Consider the following 24438-nt stretch of genomic DNA (forward strand, 5'->3'; position numbering starts at 1 on the left):
CTACCGTACGGGCGCCGTTGCTTGGCTAAACATCATATCACCACAAATGCGAAGTTTGTCAATTTCACTTAAGATTTACAACCAAATGCATAACCCGCTGACCAAGATAATATATAATATTATGGCGTTATATAAGCTCCAGTTCTTATTTTAGTTGTAGTGGCCGCGCGGTTTGAGGCTCCATGTCACGGATTACGCGGCCCCTCTCACCGCAGGTTCGAGTCCTCCCTCGGGCGTGTGTGTGTGTGTGTGTGTGTGTGTGTGTGTGTGTGTTTGTTGTTCTTAACATAAGTTAGTTTAATTAAGTTTAAGAAGTGTTTAAGTCTAGGTACCGATGGCCTCACAGTTTGGTCCCTTAGGAACTCACACACATTTCAAGATTTTATTTATTTTACTTCGTCACCTAAGGCGGAAAAGGGCGTGTACAATAAGACTTTGGCGTGGCCCATTCTTCATCGAAGTCTGGGCCGTTATTGCTGCTACATCCTAATTCTAATTGCGATGAGGATAATTTGGCATGGCTTATTATAGCTATTAAATGGTACTATATACGTCAGGCCCTATTCCGAGTACAGTGGATTTCAATGTCAAAATTTGGGAAAGAATATATACCAAACGTATGTTATACTTTACTCGAAGTGATCAGGATGAATGAGACCCATCTATAGTTTGAGGTGTCTTCAAATGCACCACCGAGAAGTACTTGTTAACTGTGACACGACAGCCACTGATCTGTCGCTTTGAGAGGGGTGAGCCGTTTTTATGTGTGTCCTGTTTGATTAAAGAAAAAGTAGATTGTAGTGTCTTTGATTAGTAAACAGAACGCCCACGGTCCCGGATTTGAACCCCTCACCACTTTATTTTTGAATAAAGTTCATCAACTTACAGCATAAGAAGTCATCCTCATTTTTCCAACGGCATTATCGAAGAGGATAAGGCAGTGGACAGAGGTTCAGGGCACTCTCTTGCTCTTGGCGTGGGAAACTGCCTCTAAAGGCGGGAGAATGAGCAACGATCAACGGCAAGAAGATGCAGTAGGCAATGGAAACCACTGCATTAAAGGCATATAATCTGTATTCATTGTTGTATTCATAGAACATGTGCCTTTCATCAAAAAGTGTCATTATGATCTCTCCATTAGCAAAAATATCCTGACTAGTCCCCCGTTCGGATCTCCGGGAGGGGACTGCCAAGGGGGAGTTGATCATGAGAAAAAAATTAAATAACCAACGGAAAAATAAAGTTATACGAGCCGGGGCGTGGGGTGCCCGAAGATTGAACGTGGGAGGGAATCTAGAAAATCTGAAAAGGGAGATGCTAAGGCTTAGTTTAGATTCAGTGTGGGTCAGTGAAGTGAAATGTAAGGCAGGCAAGGTTTTCTGGTAGGACGGGTACAGAGAAATATCAACAGCAGCAGCAAATGTTATAACTGGAGTAGGATTCGTTATGGATAGGCAGGGAGGTCAGAGACAGTCTTACTGTGCACATTTCAATGAAAGGTCTGTTCCCTTAAGAATCGGTAGCAAACCATCACAGACGACAATAGTATGTATGGCGTCATTGCAAGCCGAAGATGAAGAGATGGAGAAAGTATATGAGAATATTGAACGAGTAATTCAGTACGTAAAGGGAGATGAAAGTATAATAGTCACGGGAAACTGGAATGCGGTAATAGGGAAAGTAGTAGAAGAAAGGGTTACAGGAGAATGTGGGCTTGATATTAGGAATAAATTCTGCAATAAATTTCAGATGGTAACAGCTAATACTCTGTTAAAGAATCACAAAAGGAGCAGGTGTACTTGTAAAATGCCGGGAAATACAGAAAGGTTTCAGGTAGATAACTTCATGATCAGGCAGAGATTCCGAAATCAGATAATGGATTGTAAGGTGTACCCAGGAGCAGATGTAGATTCAGATCACAATGTGGTAGTAATGAAGAGGAAGCTGAAGTTCAAGAGACTAGTCTGGAAGAATAAATCCACAAAGAAGTGGGATACGGATGTACTAAGAAATGAATAGAGATGCTTGAAGGTCTCTAAGGCTAAAGATATTGCGACAACGAACAGCTCTGTAGGTAATTCTGTTGAAGAGGAATGGAAAACTCAAAAAAGGGCATTCACAGAAGCTGGAAGGAAAAAAAATACAGGTACAAAGGAGGTAGCTGCGAAGAAACCCTGGTGGTAATGGAAGAAATACTTCAGTAGATGGATGAAAGAAAGAAGTACAAAAACGTTCAGAGAAATTCAGGAACAGAAAACTACAACTCGCTTTGGATAAAGATAAATCTGAAATGCAGGTAAGCTAAGGGGAAACATCTGAATGAAAAATGAGAAAAAATCGAAAAGGAAATGATTGTTGGAAGCACTGACTCAGCATGCAGAAAAGTCAAAACAACTGCCGGTGAAATTAAAATCGATTGTGGTAACATCAAGAGTGCAATGGAAATTCCACTGCTAATGCAGAGGAGAAGCTGGATAGGTGGAAAGGGTACACTGAAAACCTCTATGAAGGGGAAGACTTGTCTGAAGAAGTGATAGAAGAAGAAACAAGAGTGGATATATAAGAGGTAAGGATTTCAATATTGGTATCATATTTTGAAAGAGCTTTTGAAGAGTTAAAATCACATAGGCAGGAGGCACAGATTCCATTGAATCATAATTTGTAAATCGTTGGGGGAAATGGCAACAAAATGACTATTTAGGTTGAAATGTAGAATATCCAAGTCTGGCGATATACTACCTGACTTTCGGAATAACATCATCCACACAGATCCTAAAACGGCAAATGCACGAACTATCGTAAAATCAGACTAACAGCTCATGAATCCAGGTTGGTGACAAGAATAGTATACAGAAGAATGGAAAAGAAAATTGAGGATGTGTTGGATGATCACTTCGTCTTTCTTCGAGTCATCGCCGCGTGGGATTAGCCGACCGGTCTCAGGAGCTGCAGTCATGGACTGTGCGGCTGGTCCCGGCGGAGGTTCGATTCCTCCCTCGGGCATAGGTGTGTGGTTTGTCCTTACAAGGGAACCTCCCCATCGCACCCCCCTCAGATTTAGTTATAAGTTGGCAAAGTGGATAGGCCTTAAAAACTGAACACAGATCAATCGAGAAAACAGGAAGAAGTTATGTGGAACTATGAAAAAAATAAGCAAAATATACAAACTGAATAGTCCATGTGCAGCATATGCAACATCAATGATAACACAAGCGTAGGAGCGCTGTGGTCCCGTGGTTAGCGTGAGCAGCTGCGGGGTAAGGGGTCCGTGGTTCAAGTCTTTCCTCCGATGAAAATTTTAATTTTTTTTATTTTCAGACAATTATTATCTGTCCGTCCGTCCGCTATATTTGCTGGATTCATATTGCCCACGGAATACATCTCACGTATTTAATGCACTCTCGTCCAAAGCAGCGAACAGTCAACTGCCAGCCAGGGAGCCTCGTTAGGAGGAATACTCTCTCTTACGTGCGTTGTAGTCTACTGACGTCGTGTGTTTCGAAGTTTGTTTAGGTGTAGCGTCCCCATACTACGGCGCAGTTACCTCGCATCGGACCGACAGATAATAATTATCTGAAAATAAAAAATTAAAATTTTCACTCGAGGGAGACGTGAACCAAAGACCTCTTATTCCGCAGCTGCTCACGCTAACCACGGGACCACGGCACTCGTGAGATCGCTTCCTCCTTAAAATTGCTTATGTTATGCATGAACTACTCAGTTCGTATATTTTGCTTATTTTTTTCATAGTTCCACACAACTTCTTCCTGTTTTCTCGATTGATCTGTGTTCAGTTTTTCAAGACCTATCAGCTGTGCCAACTTATAACTACATCTGAGGGGGGTGCGATAGGGAGGTTCCCTTGTTAGGATAATTTAGGTTAAGTAGTGCGTAAGCTTAAGGACTGATGACCTTGGCAGTTAAGTCCCGAAAGATTTCACACAGATTTGAACATTTGAACATCTCGACTCATCAGTCTTCTGATTGCCTTGAGACGGCTCACAACGAATTCCTCCCCTGTGAAAATCTCTTCATCTCAGAGTAGCATTTCCAACCTACGTCCTCAATTTTTGCTAGCTATATTTCAGTCTTTCTCCTTCTATACAATTTTCGTCCTCTACAGCCCATGGAAGTCATTCCCTCATGTCTTAATAGATGTCGTATCACCCTGTCCCTTCTCCTTGTCAGTGTTTTCCACATACCCTTTTCCTCTCCGATTCTACGCAGAACCTCCTCATTCCTTCCCTTATCAGTCCACCTAATTTCGACATTCGTCTGTAGCACCACATTTGAAATGCTTAGATTCTCTTTTGTTTCACTACCACACTATGCTGTGCTCCAAACGTACATTCTCAGAAATTTCTTCCTCAAATTAAGTTCTACGTTTTACACTAGTAGACATCTACTGGCCAGGAATACCCATTTTCCCTGTGCTAATCTGCTCTTCATGTCCTTGCTCCGACCGTCATTAGTTATTTCGCTGCCTAGATAGCAGAATTCCTTAACTTCATCTACTTCGTGACAATCAATCGTGATATTGAGTGTCATTTCTACTGCCTTCGTCTTCCTTCGATTTACTCTCATTCCATAATCTGCACTCGTTAGACTGTTCATACCAGTCATCAGATCGTGTAATACCTCTACATTCAGGATAGCACTGTCATCAGTGAATCGCATCACTGATATTCTTTCACCTTGAATTGTAAATCCACTCCTGAATCTTACTTTTATTCCCTTCATTGCTTCTTCGATGTATAGATTGATCAGTAGGGGCCAAAGACTACATCCCTGTTTTACACTTTTTGCAATCCGAGCACTACGTTCTTGGTCGTCGACTCTTATCATTCCCTCTTGGTTATTGTATATTACCCACCTCTCCCTATAGCCTACTCCTACTTTTCTCAGCATTTCGAACATCTTGCTCCGTTTTACATTGTCGAACTGTTTCTCTCGACAAATTCTATGAACGTTTCTTTTTTCTTTAGTCTCCTTTATAAACCGCAACGTCAGAATTGCCTATCTGGTGCCTTTACCTTTCCTGAACCCAAACTGATCATCATCGAATACATCCTCAATTTCCATTTCCATTCTTCTTTACATTATTCTTGTCATTCTGCTGTTACGCTGATAGTAATCGCACTTTTCAGCTCTTGTCATCTTCGGAGTTTTGTGAATGATATTTTTAGTGTAGTCAGACTCATACATTCTACATACCAATGTGAATAGCCGCTTTGTTACTACATCCCCCAATAATTTCAGAAATTCTGATTGATTGTTTTCAATCGCTTCTGCCTCATTTGATCTTAAGTCCTCCAAAGCTCTCTTAAATTCCGATTCTAATATTGGATCTCCTATAGCTTCTAAATCGACTCCTGTTTCTTCTTCTACCACGTCAGTCGTATCTTCCCCCTCATAGAGGTCTTCAACATACTCTTTCCAACCATCCGCTCTCTCCTCTCCGTTTAACAGTGCAACTCCCGTTGCACTCTTAATGTTACCACCCTTGCTTTTAATTTCACCGAATGTTAATTTTATTTTCCTACATGTTGAGTCAGTCCTTCCCCTTCGGTCATTTCGTCTTAGCTTTCCTGCACTTCCTATTTATTTCATTCCTCAGTGTTTTATACGTCTGTATTCCTGAATTCCCCTGAACATTTTTGTACTTTCTTCATTCATCGATTGGCAACGACCTTGCCGCAGTGGAAACACTGGTTCCCGTCGGATCACCGAAGTTAAGAGCTGTCGGGCGTGGCCGGCACTTGGATGGGTGACCGTCCGCGCCGCCATTCGCTGTTGCCATTTTTCGGGGTGCACTCAGCCTCGTGATGCCAATTGAGGAGCTTCTCGACCGAATAGTATTGGCTCCGGTCAAAGAAAACCATCATAACGACCGGGAGAGCGGTGTGCTGACCACACGCCCCTCCTCTCCGCATCCTCAACTGAGGATGATACGGCGGTCGGATGGTCCCGATGGGCCACTTGTGGCCTGAAGACGGAGTGCTTTTTTCATCAATCGACTGAAGTATTTCTTCTGTTAACCATAGTTCCTTCGCAATTACTTTCTTTGTACGTATGTTTTTCTTTCCAACTTCTGCGACTGCCCTCTTTAGACATGTCAATTCCTTTTCAACTGTAGTGCCTACTGAACTACTCCTTATTGCTGTATCTATAGCGTTAGAGAACTTCAAGTGAGTCTCGTAATTCCTTAGTAATTCCGTATCCCATGATGTGATCTAACTGAAATCTGGCCAAGTTACCTCCTACTCTGGTGATTCTTGAACGTAGTATTCGCTATTACTAGCTGAAATTTAACACAGAACTCAGTCTTTCTCATCTCTCATTCGTCTTTTAAGCGGCCATATTCACCTGTAACCTTTTCTTCTACTCCTTCCCATACAATTGCATTTCCAGTCCTCCATGACTATCAGATTTTTATCTCCCTTAATATGTTTTATTACCCTTGCATTATCCTCGTATACTTTCTCTCTCTTCATTTTTAGCTTGCGGCGTCGGCATCTATACTAAATTATCTTTGTCGGTATTGGTTTGCTGTCGATTCTGATAAGAATAACCGTATCACTAACTGTTCACAGTAACACACTATTTGTAAGTGATTCTACTTCCGTTATATCATTTTCTGCTGCTATTGATATTACTCTACATTCATTGAACCAGAAATCCTTGTCTTCTTTCCATTTCACTTCACTGATCCCTTTTATATCTAGATTGAGCCTTTGCATTTCCCTTTTCAGATTTTCTAGCTTCTAACGTTCAAGCTTCTAACATTCCGCGCCCGGACTCGTAGAACGTGATCCTTTCTTCGGTTATTTAGTCTTTTTCTCATGGCGGAGGCAGGGTGTTTAGGGGTCGCAACCAGAGGCCTGGCCGCAATGTCTCCTGCCTCGACTTTAGTGGGGATGTGGTCCAAGATATGAATTTTTTTATTTTCTTTTATTTTTTTAAAGTTTTATTTTACCTATATTTGAGGTTTTTTGTGTTCATTGATTTGTTTTACCTTTTATAGGCACTAAAGGTGTCACCCAAGACATCCAAACGTAAAAACATCTCCCAACGCCATCTAGGATTAAGGAGTTCAATAACAAAAGAAATAAAAACAGGACCCTGCAACGGCCGTGATGGCGTGTATCCAGGTCGGCTTCTCGCTAACTTGAAAATGACATATAGTCCCATGAATACATCATGAATGAACGTAAATTTCTGAACGTTGAGCAATCTTTTCATTTCATTTTTGATATGCGAAACACCCCAGGTAGCCGAAGCCCAAGTAGCTGAAGTGACCATGAATAAAGAACCCAAGTAGACGGAAAAAGATATTCTAGATTTCACGTGTCGCCCCAAGATCACATGTTGCTCTTGCAGTATGTACCAGAAGTATATGACGTTCTTGTCATCGGTCAGATACAGATAAAACGTCGCCATTCCTCTATCCAGGTCACGGCGTTTGTTCTGGCGGTGGGAAAGAGTATACTTTGTCCCGGAAAAGTATGTTGTCGGTTTTGATGGCCCTGTGCGCCCTACGCAGTAAAAGGGCCAGCGTTTTCTCGTTATAAGCCAACAGTCGCTTTCCTTGCCACAAATCAAACGGTGCTCGGCGGAATCGACGACCGCGCAATGGGGGCATATCGGAGTGTCGAAAAGGTAAACAGAGTGCAGTCGTTGACGATTCGGATACTTGCCGTTCTCCGCCACATACCAGAACACAAGTAGGGAGAGAGGGCGAAGGTGAATCGGTCTCCATATTCTCTGCCACTGTATCGCAGGGCACTTCTCTTCGACCACATTGCGAGATTGTTGCTGAAGGAAGCTTCGATATGTCTTTCGTCGCGGACAGCATCGTCTCCGGGAAACTGCCCTGAACGTAACTGTAATCGACGAAGTCCCGAAGGTGTACGAGCGACGCTGTGATGTGGCCAACACTGACTGGCGGACAGAGTGAATGAGCAGCCATTTCTTTGACCACAGCGCCCATTAAGGTGATGTGCTCGGGGCCTCGAATAGGGTTGCTTCGTACTGAGAAATAGCGCACGCGCCCTGTTCCTCAAGTTTACGAGTCGGATGCCTCCTCCTCTTCTCGGTGGGAGCGTCAAGGTATCGAAGCGGATTTTGAAGAGGAGGTCAGCACTCACGAAATGTCTGAAGGTCGGCTGTAGTCTCGACGCGATCGTGGTGGGTAATGACAGTATGTGTGCCAAGAGACTTATTTCTGGTGCCAAATAGACGTTGACATAATGTACGCTCTGGACCATATCTGTGGATCGCAGTGCGTGTTTTGGTACTAATGCGCGAATCTGTCGCAGTAGCCGTCGATAATTATCCACCCTGTACATCGTGTGTTTCTACTCCCAAACATTTGATAATGGGGACCTGGCTGATGTGCGCTGTTTTCCCTGGTGGCAGTCCTGTGCTCATTTCCATACATTGGGTCTTTCGTAGATTGATGAAACTGCCCAACACCGCTCCATACTGTTGAAGCCACTCCAGCGCCGCCTGGATTTCGTCTCCTGACTTCACCAAAAGAACGACGTCGTCGACGTATGCACGACATTGGAAAAATATGGTCCCTAGGACGCCTTCAAGGCTTCGTCGGAGGCCGTGTAGTGCAGGTTCAAGAGCGACTGACGAAAGGGGGAAACCTTTCCGCACTGAGCGCTGGGTCGTGATAGGTTTTGAGCTAGCACCGTTCACCAATACTCGCTAGTGCGCGCCATGGATCAGACCTAAGACCGTGTGTACAAACGTGATGGGGATTCCCATCCGTTTCGTGACCCTGCATAGGAGCACATGGTCACATGCTCATCCGCTGGCATTTCGCGAAGCTCTTCTGCCAATCCTGCTCTATCCAACAGGTCTTCCGCATAGAAACTGCGATATTGGTGAGCGAAAGTACGTGCAATATCCTTCTGTAACGTGGCGTGCGATCCATCGGCCATTTCGACAGCCTTATTTCTCTCACTATATAGTGTAATGACGGCCGTTCGCTGCAGAATCTGTCTAGCATCCCTGCATTCAGTTTCACTCCTTTCAAATTCACTGCCGCAAGAGGCAGCAGTTGTGCCTTGATACGTTGGACAGCCTACTGATGATCGGGAGACGGTGGTTATGTCACCAACTCACGTAGGGCTGTGAAATAAAATTCGGAAGTCGCTCCTTACCAGTGTGACTTATCAGCCCACATCGTGTGAACGTTCGGCGTAAAGCCGGTTTGATACAGCAGAGTCTCCATGTAAGCGGTGAATCGTACGAACGTTGACGCCATTGACATTGACAAAATGTGCCTCCAGCCTCCCGTGAACAGTTCCCATGCCGCAGGTGGGTAACGCTGAGCTTCCACGGGTCCCTCCTGCGTCATGTCTTTTGTCGTGGTAGAGCGATGGTGCAGATGTAAGACTGGGGCTCTGGCCACACCTCTTCGTCAATCGTTGTCTCGCGTAGCCCATGAGACACATACACCCTATCTAGTCGACTGACTAAATGGCTTCTAAAGTACGCCTATCCACGGCTGTCGCTGTGTGTCCTTTGCTTGGTTTCAAGCAGTGCAAGATCCCGGACCAAAGTCTGTAACGCCAGGCAAGGGACGAAGTGTGGTCTTACAAGGGAACCTCCCCATCACATCCCCCTCAGATTTAGTTATAACTTGGCACAGTGGATAGGCCTTGATAAACTGAACACAGATCAATTGAGAAAACAGGAAGAAGTTGTGTGGAACTGTGAAAAAATAAGCAAAATATACAAACTGAGTAGTCCATGGGCCACATAGGCAACATCAAGGAGAACCTGAGCTCAGGAGCGCTGTGGTCCCGTGGTAGCGTGAGCAGCTGCAGAAGGAGAGGTCCTTGGTTCAAGTCTTCCCTAGAGTGAAAATTTTACTTTATTTATTTTTGCATAGTTATCATCAGTCCGTTCGTTCATTGACGTCTCTGTTCACTGTAATAAATTTAGTGTCTGTGTTTTGCGACCGCATCGCAAAACCGTTCGATTAGTAGACGAAAGGACGTGCCTCTCCAATCGGAACCGAAAACATTTGATCGCAAGGTCATAAGTCAACCGATTCCTCCACAGGAAAACACATCTGATATATTCTATACGAAACTGGTGACTGCATGTGCGCCACATGACAGGAATATGTGGTCGACCCACCTAACTTGTACACTTGGCGAATGGGTAAAAAGATTCTTCTACTTTGCCCGATTTAGGTTTTCTTGTGGATGTGATAATCACTCCCAAAAAAGTGATGAAAACATAATAGTTTGTCACATAAACTGAAAAAATAATTAAACTTTTCATTCGATGGAAGATTTGAACCAAGGACCTTTCGTTCCGCAGCTGCTCACGTTACCACGAGACCACGGCGCTCCTGCGTTCGCAGTGTCCTTGATGTTACGTATCTTCCAATGAACCGCTCAGTTTGTATATTTTGCTTATTTTTTCACAGTTCGCAGTGTCCTTGATGTTACGTATCTTCCAGTGAACCACTCAGTTTGTATATTTTGCTTATTTTTTCACAGTTCCACACAACTTCTTCCTGTTTTCTCAATTGATCTGTGTTCAGTTTTTCAAGGCCTATCCACTGTGCCAACTTATAACTAAATCTGAGGGGGGTGCGATGGAAAGGTTCCCTTGTTAGGTCCTCGGGCCGCAGAACGCAGTTGCAGTCGCCGCCGGCGTCCTCAAAATAGCGGTTACGATTCCTCTGTGTAAAAGGTTGTTCGTTCGTGTCTCTTCGTCGAGCCAGATGGTGCGTAAACATTCACCAAGCGGACGTCCCCTACAGTCAGGGTGACACCAAGGGTCGATGGTAAGTATTCCACATCTTCCGCCACTATTCCTTCTCATAACAGCATGGCTGTTCCATGGCCATCGTCATAACATATTAAACGATAGACGTCATAACCGTACAACTCAACTGCGTCATCGTTTCGTACATCATGCATAATAACAATGTGGACGTCCGCTGCCCGCAGCATATCATGTAGCATTTTGATCCAGCAGAGTGCTAATACCACTGACGTTAATTGTACCAATACGGTGAACGTGTGACATGTTATCGGTTGTGCACTGCTAGGAAGTCACGCACCTACGAATCGTCTGTCTACGGAGCATTCTTCGTGGACAGGGACCACACGACACGGCCTCATTGGCCGCCATGGACAAGGTTCCCTCGCGACTCGTTGTTGGCGGGAGCCAATGACTGAACGTCCACCTCCTGCATCTCACAAGGGAACCTCCCCATCGCACCCCCCTCAGATTTAGTTATAAGTTGGCAGAGTGGATAGGCCTTGAAAAACTGAACACATATCAATAGAGAAAACAGGAAGAATTTATGTGGAAGTATGAAAAAAATAAGCAAAATATACGAACTGAGTAGTCCACGAGCAATATATACAACTTCAAGGGGATTGTGCAGTCAGGAGCGCCGTGGTCCTGTGGTTACCGTGAGCAACTCTGGACTGAGAGGTCCCTGGTTCAAGTATTACCTTGCCCGAAAATTTTAATTTTTTGTTTTCAGACAATTATTATCTGTCCGTCTGTCCGTCCGATGCGATCACTTTTTTGGGAGTGATAATCACATCCACAAGAAAACCTAAATCGGGCAATGTAGAAGAATCTTTTTACCCATTCTCCAAGTGTACAAGTTAGGTGGCTCGACAACATATTACTGTCATGTGACGCACATGCCATCACCAGTGTCGTATAGAATATATCAGACGTGTTTTCCTGTGGAGGAATCGGTTGACCTATGACCTTGCGATGAAATGTTTTCAGTTCCCATTGGAGAGGCACGTCCTTTCGTCTACTAATCGCACGGTTTTGCGGTGCGGTCGCAAAACACAGACACTAAACTTATTACAGTGAACAGAGACGTCAATGAACGAACGGACAGATCATACCTTTGCGAAAATAAAGAACGTAAATTTTTCATTCGTGGGAGGACTTGAACCATGGACCTCTCATTCCGCAGCTCCTCACGCTAACCACAGGACCACCGCGCTCCTGACTGCACAGTAGCCTTGAAGTTTCATATGTTGCACGTGGACTACTCAGTTTGTATATTTTGCTTATTTTTTCATAGTTCCAAACAACTTCTTCCTGTTTTCTCGATTGATCTGTGTTAAGTTTTTCAAGGCCTATCCACTGTTCCAACTTATAGCTAAATCTGAGGGGGGTGCGATGGGGAGGTTCCCTTGTCAGCAGTGTGCTCCATTTCTTTTGCCCCATCTTCTAAAGCATCGGTGGGGACTGTTCCTATTGACGGGCATTCCTCTGCAGATGGGACGTCATCCTGCTGCATAATTGTATCCATCACGTCTCTTTCATGTGGCGGCTTCTCCACAATTAGTAGCACAGACTCTGTGGGTGTGACGTCGTCCAGGCTTGTCGGTGGAAACATATCACGACTTGTTCATCGCCTCGGTTGTTGTGAGGACAACCCCTTCTTCCGCTTCTTCGACTGCTGTTTTCGTCGTGGAGCCTCCACGGCTGCTGAGGGATGCTAATCAGCGCGGACCTCTTGCGAATCCGCTTCCATATCTGAAAATGGAACGTAGCAGGACCGTAGCTCTCCAGCTGGATCATGGTGTGACTAGGTCACACTCGCAGACTCTACGGGCAACGGCCTGTAATGCTTGTCGCCCACGTCGCTACGTAGCGCTTCCACGAACGTAATAGGCAGCGGTGGCGCCTGCTGTGGCGGGCGCTGGGTGTACCGAGGTAGCTGTACGAGACGTCGCTGAAGGCAGTCAGTTCTCACATAGCCTTCCCGCTCCGCAGCCAGAGCAGGTTTTCGGTTGACCGTCGTATATAACCATAGCTCGGCAGCCACCTATTGTCACGTAAGATGGTATAAGCTTCCGTAGTTCAGTTGTCATTTGGCGCACTCCGTTGAGTATGGGACACGTCTCGAAGCTGGTCAGTTTCTCCGCAGCACGAATAAGGACTGTGCCACAGGGGCTAAGTGCTATAATAACCATGTCCGCAGGAACTTCTAACGGAAGTTCGAATACAGGTACCGTTCTCACTCCGAGACCGGCATGATCAACAGAACCCACGTCCTCGTTCCTGTCGGCGTGGCAAAAACGGTAACCGTCTTTGGATCGACGAATGAGTGTGCCGCACGCTGCCTCGTCCATGAGTTTTAGGTATACGATGCTGGCCTCTGTTGGTAGGTGGATTCCTACCAGCTCCTGCGCACCATTTCGCGCGTGAAACGTTCGATTTCGTGTGCTTTAGGTCTTGTGTATTGTACGTCGAACGTGAACTTGATAATCGCCTTCCGGTAAGAAAGAGCGATCGTGATCTGTAGTAATCAATGCAGCGCTACGCGAAGTCTCACAGTTGTAAACAAAGCTCGCGTTAAACGGGGAACGGCCGGTGAGCTATTCACGTCCGAGCCGCTATAACGCCGAAGGCGGTGTGCCCCTAGACCACGGCTATATTTTACAGAAGAATGAAAAGGAAAGCGAGGATGTGGTATATCAGTTCGTGTGTAGGAAAAGTAAAGGCACCAGAGAGGCAGTTCTGAAGTTGCGATTGGTTATGGAAGTAAGACTAAAGAGAAATGTAGACACGTTGGTAGCGTTTTCTGACCTGGAAAAGCGCTCGAAATGTAAAGTGGGGCAAGACGTTCTAAATTCTAAGAAAAACAGGGGTAAGCAGTACGGAAACACGGGTAAAACACAATATGTATGAGACGCCCATTAAACCCGCAGGGCCGGCCGCGGTGGTCTAGCGGTTCTAGGCGCGCAGTCCGGAACCGCGCGACTGCTACGGTCGCAGGTTCGAATCCTGCCTCGGGCATGGATGTGTGTGATGTCCTTAGGTTAGTTAGGTTTAAGTAGTTCTAAGTTCTAGGGGACTGATGACCACAGATGTTAAGTCCCATAGTGCTCAGAGCCATTTGAACCATCTGAAACCCGCAGGGCAGAACAGATGATTAGGATTGTGGAAAGGGCCAAATAAGGTGTCGGTCAGGTTCACTCGAAATTGCGAAATTGTAATTTATTGTAATTTAATAACACCTTTAAACCAAAACGGCACATAGCCGAACCTTTAGAGCTACTAGTTTCAAACGGGCAATTATTTCACGGCTGAGGGCCTCCAAACAAGAAATCTTTGATGTCAACAAAATAAAAATGCTGTTAAAATATCAAATAAAATACTTCAAATATATATGGTATCACAGTTATCCTGGAAAGACTCAAGGCAAAAGTAGACAGAACAAACATATGCAAGATGCAATACAAGCGGCTGAGGCCACAATTAAATTTGGAATTTTTAAAATATATTACCATAATCCTTTAAGGCAGAACGCTGCAATGTTTTTGCTTAAAGGCTAATTTAAAGAATTGATTTTCCCAAATTCAAAAATACATAAAGTCCAGTAAAAACAAGAATTATTAAATCATTGGCTATAATAGATTATAAATGGACAATTAAACACCGGTGAGAAGGACAATAAAGAAAACGGCACTCAGAAGCCTCCAGGAAGGCCCTTGTTCACTTAGGTGAGACAGCTGGTGAGCCCAACTACACTTGATCCATCGGAACCCAACCAGGGGACAGCCACGGACCGACCGACACAACGACTTCCTTACCACCACGTAGTACATGAGAACTCCAACACAAAAGGTTACGAACGTAATTATCCACAATGAAATATGTATTAGGTTCAAAACTACACACCTTGTTGAACAGCAACAGGTGAGGTAAGAACGCTGCCTGAAATTACGTTAGTGGCCAGGGCAGGTAACCGGAACACTAGCAGCCACAAGGCAGAAAATTCCGCTACTGAACTCGAATTGTAGTCAACCAATATAGTTAATTGCACCGAATGGCAATTGCAACACGTGGTGTTGCTCACAGGAAAGCCTCCCCAACAGCGAACCACCGAAACGAACCATACAACATGAATGGACATGGCTTGGATAGTTGAAACCCCTACTCAACTTTGACGTCCTGGGTCGGTGAACCACGAAGCTCGTAGCTATCGAACAGCTCCACACACGGGCCGACACTGCACAGGGACCGCCAGCAGACCCAGCCGATTGCACCATCCGGAGATAACTTCCCTGGTCAGCAGTAACCGGCCGACTTCCCTGACAAAGCCGACAACATCTAAAATAGTCGTCAGTGGACATAACGCCAGCTACACATACAACCTGACAAAGACTTGCACGAAGACCTGAACGATACCCAACAGTAACTAAGCACGCACGAAGACAAATTGGGAGTCGATGCACACATACACACACAGCCGACTCATGAACGATCAGCGAGCCAAAACGCGTTGTCTGGTAGGACGACCGACCGACGATCAACCAAGACCGTGGCCCGGCTCAAGTGACGTGTGGCGTCAATGGTAGAGCCAGCCATGTCAGCGCAGACCCCACTGCTGCTCCAACCCGACTGCACTAGTGCCGCATTGCAACTCCCCGACTGGCAGGTCCGTACTGCGCTCCAGACGTGTTCCAACTGACTGCCAGCTCGCGACTCGAACTCTCTTACGACAGACAACGACTGGGATGCTGGGATGTAATAGCAGTCGGGCAAAGATACCACGAGAGGGGATATACCGATACGCGCTGCTAGCGCCGCTCACGGTCAGGCAAAGCAGCAACTCAGTGATAGTAGTAATTTAAATTAACGTAGTGATGTGGAAGTACGTTAAAAACAGGGTGTAAAATACGTGATGGCGGGAACACGAGCCATGCACGGCTCAATGTACAAGCGCCAAGAGGGAACAATAAAAGTGGAAGACCAAGAACGAAGTGCAAATATTCAGAAGTGTGTAAGACAGGTGAGGCGTGCCGCCTCGTTCCGGACTGTTATATCGTTGCTTACCGGCGCGATCCGTTTTCCTGTCGTGCCACCGGGTGGGACTTCGGTCGTCTTGTAGTTGGCTCTTTGGCTGGAGGAAGTTGGAGGCAGGCTGTTGACGGACGGTGGGGCAGGAAGAGAGAGGAACGGGTGACTAACTGTGAGCGTGGGATTACGGTGCCTGATCGGCGGTCGCTCTTCCAAGTGGGCGGCAGCTTGTATGGGGCCGTGTTGGTGTTGAGTATTGGTCTCTACGCTGTTGCTCCCGATTGACTATCCTGGTTTGGGAGTGACCGTTTACTGGTGTGGGTGTCGTGATCACGTTGATTTCGCCGGGTAACCATCCGTCCTACCATATTTTTGGTAAGAGACTTCCGTTCGCCGAGTTTGGCACCTGCTCCGATGCCTGACGTGCTCCCGTTAGCCTGGTTTGCCTGATATTCCGTCATTCCGTACTCAAGCAACTAAATTCGCCCTCCCCCTCTCTGTGTGAACTCCCCTTACACATGATATATTTGAGTGAATTTAAACTGTGTTTTTCTTTTATTGCAATTTCCTCATCATTTCGTTGATCTTCTCGTTATTGTTTGGGTGTGAAATTAATTTGGTTGTAATATGTTCTAGAGCATATATTAGTAACCACTGAGGTCGAATATCGAGCTTGAACTTTAAGGTGACAAGTTCTTGCTTCCCGACTTCTGTATGAATTTTAACACCAGGCTTGCTCGTAACAAGCAAACGCCAGCGGCCCGATGATGTTGGCTCGCTTTCTGTGCTCACCTAGGTGGGTTTTGGTGGGATCCGGCACTTCTTTTAAGAAAAGGAATTTGTGTTACTGTTCCATGTTTTATTACTACTGTGACCTCGTGCATAGGTATTAGCACTTAAGCATTTCTTCTTATATTTAAGCTCGCCTATGTGAATTTTCTCCAGCCTCCCCCCCCCCTACCTCACATGAACCCAGGACCTTCCCGTTGGTGGATATTCTAGCGTGCCTCAGCGACACAGATAGCCATACCGTAGGTGCAACCAAAACGGAGGGGTGTCTGTTGAGAGGCCAGACAAACGTGTGCTTCTGAAGAGGGGCAGCAGCCTTTCAGTAGTTGCAGGGGCAAAAGTCTAGATGACTGAACTGGCGTTGTAACATCAACCAAAACAGCATTGCTGTGTTGTTACTGTGATAGGTTGAAAGCAAGGAGAAACTACAGCCGTAATTTTTCTCGAGGGCATGCAGCTTTACTGTATTGTTAAATGAAGATGGCGTCCTCTTGGGTAAAATCCTCTGGAGGTTAAACAGTTCCCCATTCGGATCTCCGATCGGGGACTATTGAGGAGGATGTTGTTATAAAGATAAACAAAACTATCGTTCTGTGGATCGGAGCGTGGAATGGCAGAACCCTTAATGGGGCAGGTAGGTTAGAAAATTTTAAAAGGGAAATGGAAAGGTTGAAGTTAAATATAGTGGGAATTAGTGAAGTTCTATGGCAGGACGAACAGGACTTCTGGTCAGGTGAATATATGCTTATAAATACGAAATCAAATAAGGGTAAAGCAGGAGTAAGTTCATTAATGAATTATATATATATAGGGATGTGGATAAGCTGCTACGAACAGCATTATGAATGCAATTTCTAGCCAATATAGACAGAAAGCCCACTCCTACCACAGTAAAACAAATTTATGTGCCAACTAGCTCTGCAGATGATGAAGAGATTGAAGAAATGTATGATGAGATAAAATAAATTATTCCAATACTTAACGAAGGTGAAAATTTAATAGTCATGAGGCACTGGAATTCGATAGGAGGAAGAGAAGGGAAAGTATTAGGTGAATATGGACTGAGGGAAAGGAATAAACGAGGAAGCCACCTGGTAGAATTTTTTAATCATGGCTAACACTTGGTTTAAGAATCATGAAAAAAGTTTGTATACGTTGAAGAGGCCTGGAGACACTGTAATATTTCAGATAGTATATATATTGGTAAGATAGAGATTTAGGAAGTAGTTTTTAAATTGTAATACATTTCCAGGGGCAGATGTGGACTTTGACCACAATTTATTGGTTATGAACTACAGATTAAAACTGAAGAAACTGCAAAAAGGTAGGAATTTAAGGAGATGGGACCTGGATAAACTCAATTGCTAGAGGTTGTAGAGAGTTTCAGAGGGAGCATTAGGGAGAGACTGACAAGAACAGGGGAAAGGAATACAATAAAAGATGAATGGGTACCTTTAAGAAATGAAATAGTGAAGGCAGCAGAGGATCAATTAGGTAAACAGCCGAGGGCTAGTAGAAATCCTTGGGTAACACAAGAAATATTGTATTTAATTGATGAAATGAGAAAATATAAAAATGCAGTAAATGAAGCATGCAAAAAGGAATATAAACTTCTGAAAAATGAGATCTACAGGAAGTGGAAAACGGCTAAGCAGGAATTACTAGAGGGCAAATGTAAGGAAGTAGAATCCTACATCACAAGGGTGAGATAGATACTGCCCACAGAAAATTAAAGAGACCTATGGAGAAAAGGGAACCACCTGTTTGAATATCATGAGCTCAAATTGTAAAACAGTTCCAAGCAAAGAAGGGAAAGCCTCTGTAGAAGGAGTATATAGGGCGTTCATACAAGGGCAATGTTGCGGAAATGGAAGAGGACGTAGATGAACATGAGATGGGAGATATCACACTGTATGAAGAATCTGACAGAGCACTGAGAGACGTAAGTGGAAACAAGAACACGGAGTAGACGACACTCCGTTAGGACAGCCTTGGGAGAGCCAGCGATGACCAAACTATTCTAGCTGGTGGACAAGATGTATGAGACAGGCGAAATACGACTTCAAGAAAAATATAATAATTCCAATTGAAGAGTCCAGGGGAAAAACCTGATAAGTAACAATTCTTATTTTTTTCCTGGAGACGAAATTTAAGGCTTCAAGACTCATAAAATGTTAGTTTTTCAAGTTATATTCTTCATTTTTGTTTTAGACCTTAATATATCTTTCAGAGAAAGAGTACTGCTGAAATTATACACATCTAAATCGGATTTACAACAATATGTTGCATTTTTATTACGAAGGCAGGTCGTACAGAGGAAAAATATGACAAGTCCATAGCATACTGTAGGTAACTACAAGATTTCAAATTCATGTTACAACAAATTTTCTTATATAATCATTTAATTATCTTCTATATAAGGTCCTGTGCTTTTTCGATGGTGGATTAATGCAAAAGACGATCAAAATACACTTACACTTCACGGCAAAATCTTTTCAAGTCTTGTAACTCTCTAAATTTCTTAGCAGATATTTTAAGATCACCTGCAAAAAATCAGAATCCCTTAATTTAAATAGCTATCTGCCCAATACTAAAAAATACTTATTTCAATAAATAGAAAAACTTTCAAATCATATTTCTGTAAAAGAATTACTATACCTTCATATTTAGCGGAGGGTAGGCTGAACTCGCCTTCTTTCAGGCTGGAATCTTGCCCTTTCTTTCCATGAAGAAGAAATGAAGCTTGTTCCTATGCTCAGTTGTAGCTTCCTTTATACCGAACCAGTGCTGCATGGTGCCGAGTGACTTACAATTCTCTTATTGGCCAGGACTGGAAAGGGAGTTGCTTCTTGTATATTGTATTATCCAGATGCTCTGTCCAGCATTTGATTGTCTCTGGCACCCTCAACATCAATGATGACAAAAGGCGAAGGGTGTGTGCATGAATTCTGAAAAACCTGACACCAGTCCTTCGGAATTTTACATTCCTGAGTTTGGTTTATCATACCAATATTTCTACCAAATTCGAGGTACGAATGACTTATGGGGAATGTCATCTTTACATAATCCAATCGTTTTTCTGCATGGACCAGACGGTGAAGGAATCTGAACACAGTGGCATTCTATTTTGCCCTCCACAGGAGTCACAGAAGATCTCCAGATGTCTGACTTCCGGATTTAGAAAATCATGCACAAGGTGATGAAGGAACGATGAAACTTCGTCTGCTCCTTTTCGGCCAGTGCTCTCTGGATACATGTAAAAATAGCTGTCCCCTGTTGCCAAAACATGAACATGGAATATAAATACAGAAAACTTCATTTGTCGTTATATTTGGACAAGGAAAGTTTTTGCTATTGTCCATAGTAATTTCAGCCTTTGATGGATTTTTTTGACATTACATCTTTGCCTTTTTTTCCTGTCATAGAACAGTTATTGTTTTCTGAGATGCAGTTCATGGGCTATTTCATTGGATCGAGGTTCGGAATGAAGCCTTACTTTATTTTCAGTTCCTCCTCCAAATTTTTCTACTTGGCTAGATACTCATCGCAGGAGCCACAAGTATCAGATCGTGGATATCCTAACCTTATATTGAAATCTGAATTGAATATGGTTTATACGACATGTACGAATATGTTTTATACGACACGTTCTGATCCTGAAACTTCTCCTTGAGCATATGCAACATTTTTTTAATATTCAAAGACTCTGGTAGTTAAATTTTTTCTGACTTCGTCAAAATGTAGTGGCTGTTGCGACCTTCAAATGATTTAATGTGCCCTCGTATTATTGCACGAGTTTCATCTTTCAAAGCCTGTGGGCGGGATCTGCGTTTCCCTTGGCCGTCTCGTAGAGGTTGGTCTCCAGATTTAAGTTTCTTCAGTAAATGATCTACCTTGCCCTTCTTTATTCCATGTAACGGCATAAATGCTTGCTAGCATACATGTACTTCTTGGGCACTTCCATTAATGGTAATACAAGCACTGAATTTATATGATGCTTCACGAAACTTTGCTTCCTGCTCATCTCTTCAAGGACGCCTGCGCTGTACACGGACCACTGTGATTTAATCACTTAAATAGAGGTTTATTTCATCATGAATTTGAAAGTGGTCCATGTTATTAATAATATTCCTTTTATTTTCATCACTGACAATGTCAAAACTATAGTTTTTGCACTTACATGGTTCTCCTGTTTCATGTGACTGCAATCTTAAACGTTTGGAGTCATCTCTAACGCGACCATACTTCTTCATTTTCTTTTTCAGATTCTTTGATGACATTCTATAGTTTACTTCGCAAGTAGATGAGTCCCTATCTTCTTTATTCATTTTGCACTGACAGCATAAAATGCTATATCTAACTTCCTTCACAAACTCCACAAAGCTAACAACAATGGTCAACTTATACACAACAATGACTCTGGCAACAATGATAAAACAACGATAACATTAGTGAAAACAGACCTGCGCGGGCTGGGAATCATTAAGTCATAAAATTTTATCGTTGCATTCTCCGGACTTGTCAGGATATTCTATGTTTTGCGTAGACTTATAATGTTTTTCGCCTGCACATGCATACAAGATATCAGATTATCTCTTTACTCATCAGGTTTTTGACCAGTTCTGTGAAACGAGCTAAAACTACACAGGCTGGTCTACTAAATTATGAAAAAAAACAGAAATTTTGGAATTTAGGACTTATCAGGTTTTTCCCCTGGACTTTTCAATCGCAAAGAAAGCATATTCTGAAAGGTGTGAAAATAATGGAACTATCAGTTCAATAAGTCACCGTTGCAAAATACTAACACGAATTCCTTACAGAAGAATGGGAATACTGGTAGAAGCCGACCTCGGGGAAGATCAGTTTGGATTCCGTAGAAATGTAGGAACACGCGAGGCAATACTGACCCTAAGAATTATCTTATAAGCTAAGTTAAAGAAAGATAAATCTACGTTCCTAGCATTTTTAGACTTAGAGAAAGCTTTTGACAATGTTAACAGGAATACTCTCTTTCAAATTCCGAAGGCGGCAGGGGTAAAATACAGGAAAAGAAAGGCTGTTTATAATTTGTACAGAAACCAAAAGGCAGTTTTAAGAGTCGAGGAGCACGAAAGGGAAGCAATGATTGAGAAGGGAGTGAGGGAAGGTTATAGCCTATCTACGTGCTATTCAATCTGTACATTGAACAAGCAGTAAAGGTAACGAAAGAAAAATTTTGAATAGGAATTAGAATCCATGGAGAAGAAATAAAAACATTTATGTTTGCCAATGACATTGTAATTCTGTGACAGACACCAAAGGACTTGGAAGAACAGTTGAACGGAATGGAAAGTGCCTTGAAAGGAGGCTATAAGATGAACAGCAACAAAAGCAAAACGAGTACAATGGAATGTACCCGAATTAAATCAGGTGATGCTGAGAGAAATAGATTAGCAATTGAGACACTTAAAGTAGTAGATGAGTTTTACTATTTGGGGAGCAAAACAACTGATGATGATCGAAGTAGAGACGATATAAAATGTAGACTGGCAATGGCCAGGAAAGCGTTTCTCAAGAAGAGAAATTTGTTAACATCGAGTGTAGATTTAAGTGTCAGGAATTCTTTTCTGAAAGTATCTGTGTGGAGTGTAGCCATGTATGAATGCGAAACATGAACGATAAACAGGTTACACAAGAAGAGAACAGAAGCTTTCGAAATGTGGCGCTACAAAAGAATGCTGAAGATTAGATGGGTAGATCACGTAACTCACTCTACTGAGTAGAATTGGGCAGAAGAGGGATTTGTGGCACGACTAGAAGAAGGGATCGGTTGGTAGGACACCGAATCTTCGGTGGTTAAAGCAAGTGCGCTCGCCAGAACTGGAGTTGTTGGATCATTGCCGGCCGGTGTGGCCGATCGGTTCTAGGCGCTTCAGTTTGGAACCGCGCGACCGCTACGGTCGCAGGTCCGAATCCTGCCTCGGGCATGGATGTGTGTGATGTCTTTAGGTTGGTTAGGTTTAAGTACTTCTAAGTTCTAGGGGACTGATGACCTCAGATGTTAAGTCCCATAGTGCTCAGAGCCATTTGAACCATTTTGTTGGATCATTGTCGCCTACGCCGACTACAGCATCTCGGCGATTTCAAAAAACTGTAGGATCTTGTAAAATCATTCTTGTTATTTGGAAACCGTGAGGCATTACACAATTACTTGGTTTTGATCATTTTTCATGCAAAAAGATAGGCTACAATATTTTACTATTGTTATTTAACCTCAGTTATTGCAATCTAGACAGGGTCCATACCTTTCCGCTGTGTGCTTATCCGAGTGTAATGTGCTAAAGAAGAGAAATGAATAAATAAATCAAAAATCTCCCAGTCTGCCTTGATATTTAAAAGTAATCACATGCAACTATTAGAAACTTATTGTAAAGAACGGAAACTCCAGCACTGGTCGCATGAATCTGAAACTCTTTTATTAGTATTGCATATCGATGTCAGTCACAGAATGATCACCTACCGTGCTAGATTAAGGCCTGCGGGCTCATATAATCATGCACAAAATTCATCTTCAAACACAGATGTTTATCGTGAAAAACGTGCCAAGTAGCAGGTGAATTCGGCGTGTTAGTTGACATGTTCCTCATGATAAAAACCTGTGTCTGAAATTGTATTTTATGCACGATTGTATGAGTCCACAGGGCTTACTCTTAACTGAAGATATACACTCTTTGAATGAAATCGGTATGCAGTAAGAACAAGAAATGATAGGTTTTAAATTCATGCGACCAGTTCTGAATTTTCCTTGTTTTCAGCACTAGTTGTGTGATCATGCTGCAAAACTTCCTAATGGAAATCAATCTCACTTTTAGAAGTGTCTCACACAGTTAACTGTCCGTCTTGTAGAATAATCAGAGGCACTGTTCACTCTGAGTTTGAAAATAAAAGTAACTGAAAAATAGTGGCAAATATATTTCAATAGCAGTTGTACATAAAATTTCTGAACATCATTATCCTTGTGTGCATTGGCTTGGTTCTTATTTTATAATCGGAAATGTGTTACAATTCCCATAATCAAGCACATTATTAGTTTCCAGCCAAATTAACTGACAACATTGATAAGGAGACGCATTGCAAACTATTCACTAAACTTCAATTAATTTGTGTGTTCTCAAAAACAGCTAGTATCGAGTAATTAGTAGCGTGAGGTTACATAAGCTTTGTCGTAACAACAGTGAGCTTCAGTTCCGCTAAATTCAGTGTCGTGTGTTTCAAAGCGCACTCCACAGTATTTAATTTAACTGCATTATATTATCTAAAGTCATTTTCTGCAGTAACCATTTATTTCTAATTTTTGCTTGTAGTTTTAACTAAGTGTGTAATTCATCTGCTGACACGCTGTTGTTGTTGTTGTTGTTGTTGTGGTCTTCAGTCCTGAGACTGGTTTGATGCAGCTCTCCATGCTACTCTATCCTGTGCAAGCTTCTTCATCTCCCACTAACTACTGCAACCTACATCCTTCTGAATCTGCTTAGTGTATTCATCTCTTGGTCTCCCTCTACGATTTTTACCCTCCACGCTGCCCTCCAATACTAAATTGGTGATCCCTTGACGCCTCAGAACATGTCCTACCAACCGATCCCTTCTTCTGGTCAAGTTGTGCCTCAAACTCCTCTTCTCCCCAATCCTATTCAGTACCTCCTCATTAGTTATGTGATCTACCCATCTAATCTTCAGCATTCTTCTGTAGCACCACATTTCGAAAGCTTCTATTTTCTTCTTGTCCATACTATTTACCGTCCATGTTTCACTTCCATACATGGCTACACTCCATACAAATACTTTCAG

This window comes from Schistocerca nitens, chromosome 5 (assembly GCF_023898315.1).
Source record: "Schistocerca nitens isolate TAMUIC-IGC-003100 chromosome 5, iqSchNite1.1, whole genome shotgun sequence".
Classification (NCBI taxonomy): Eukaryota; Metazoa; Arthropoda; class Insecta; order Orthoptera; family Acrididae; genus Schistocerca; species Schistocerca nitens.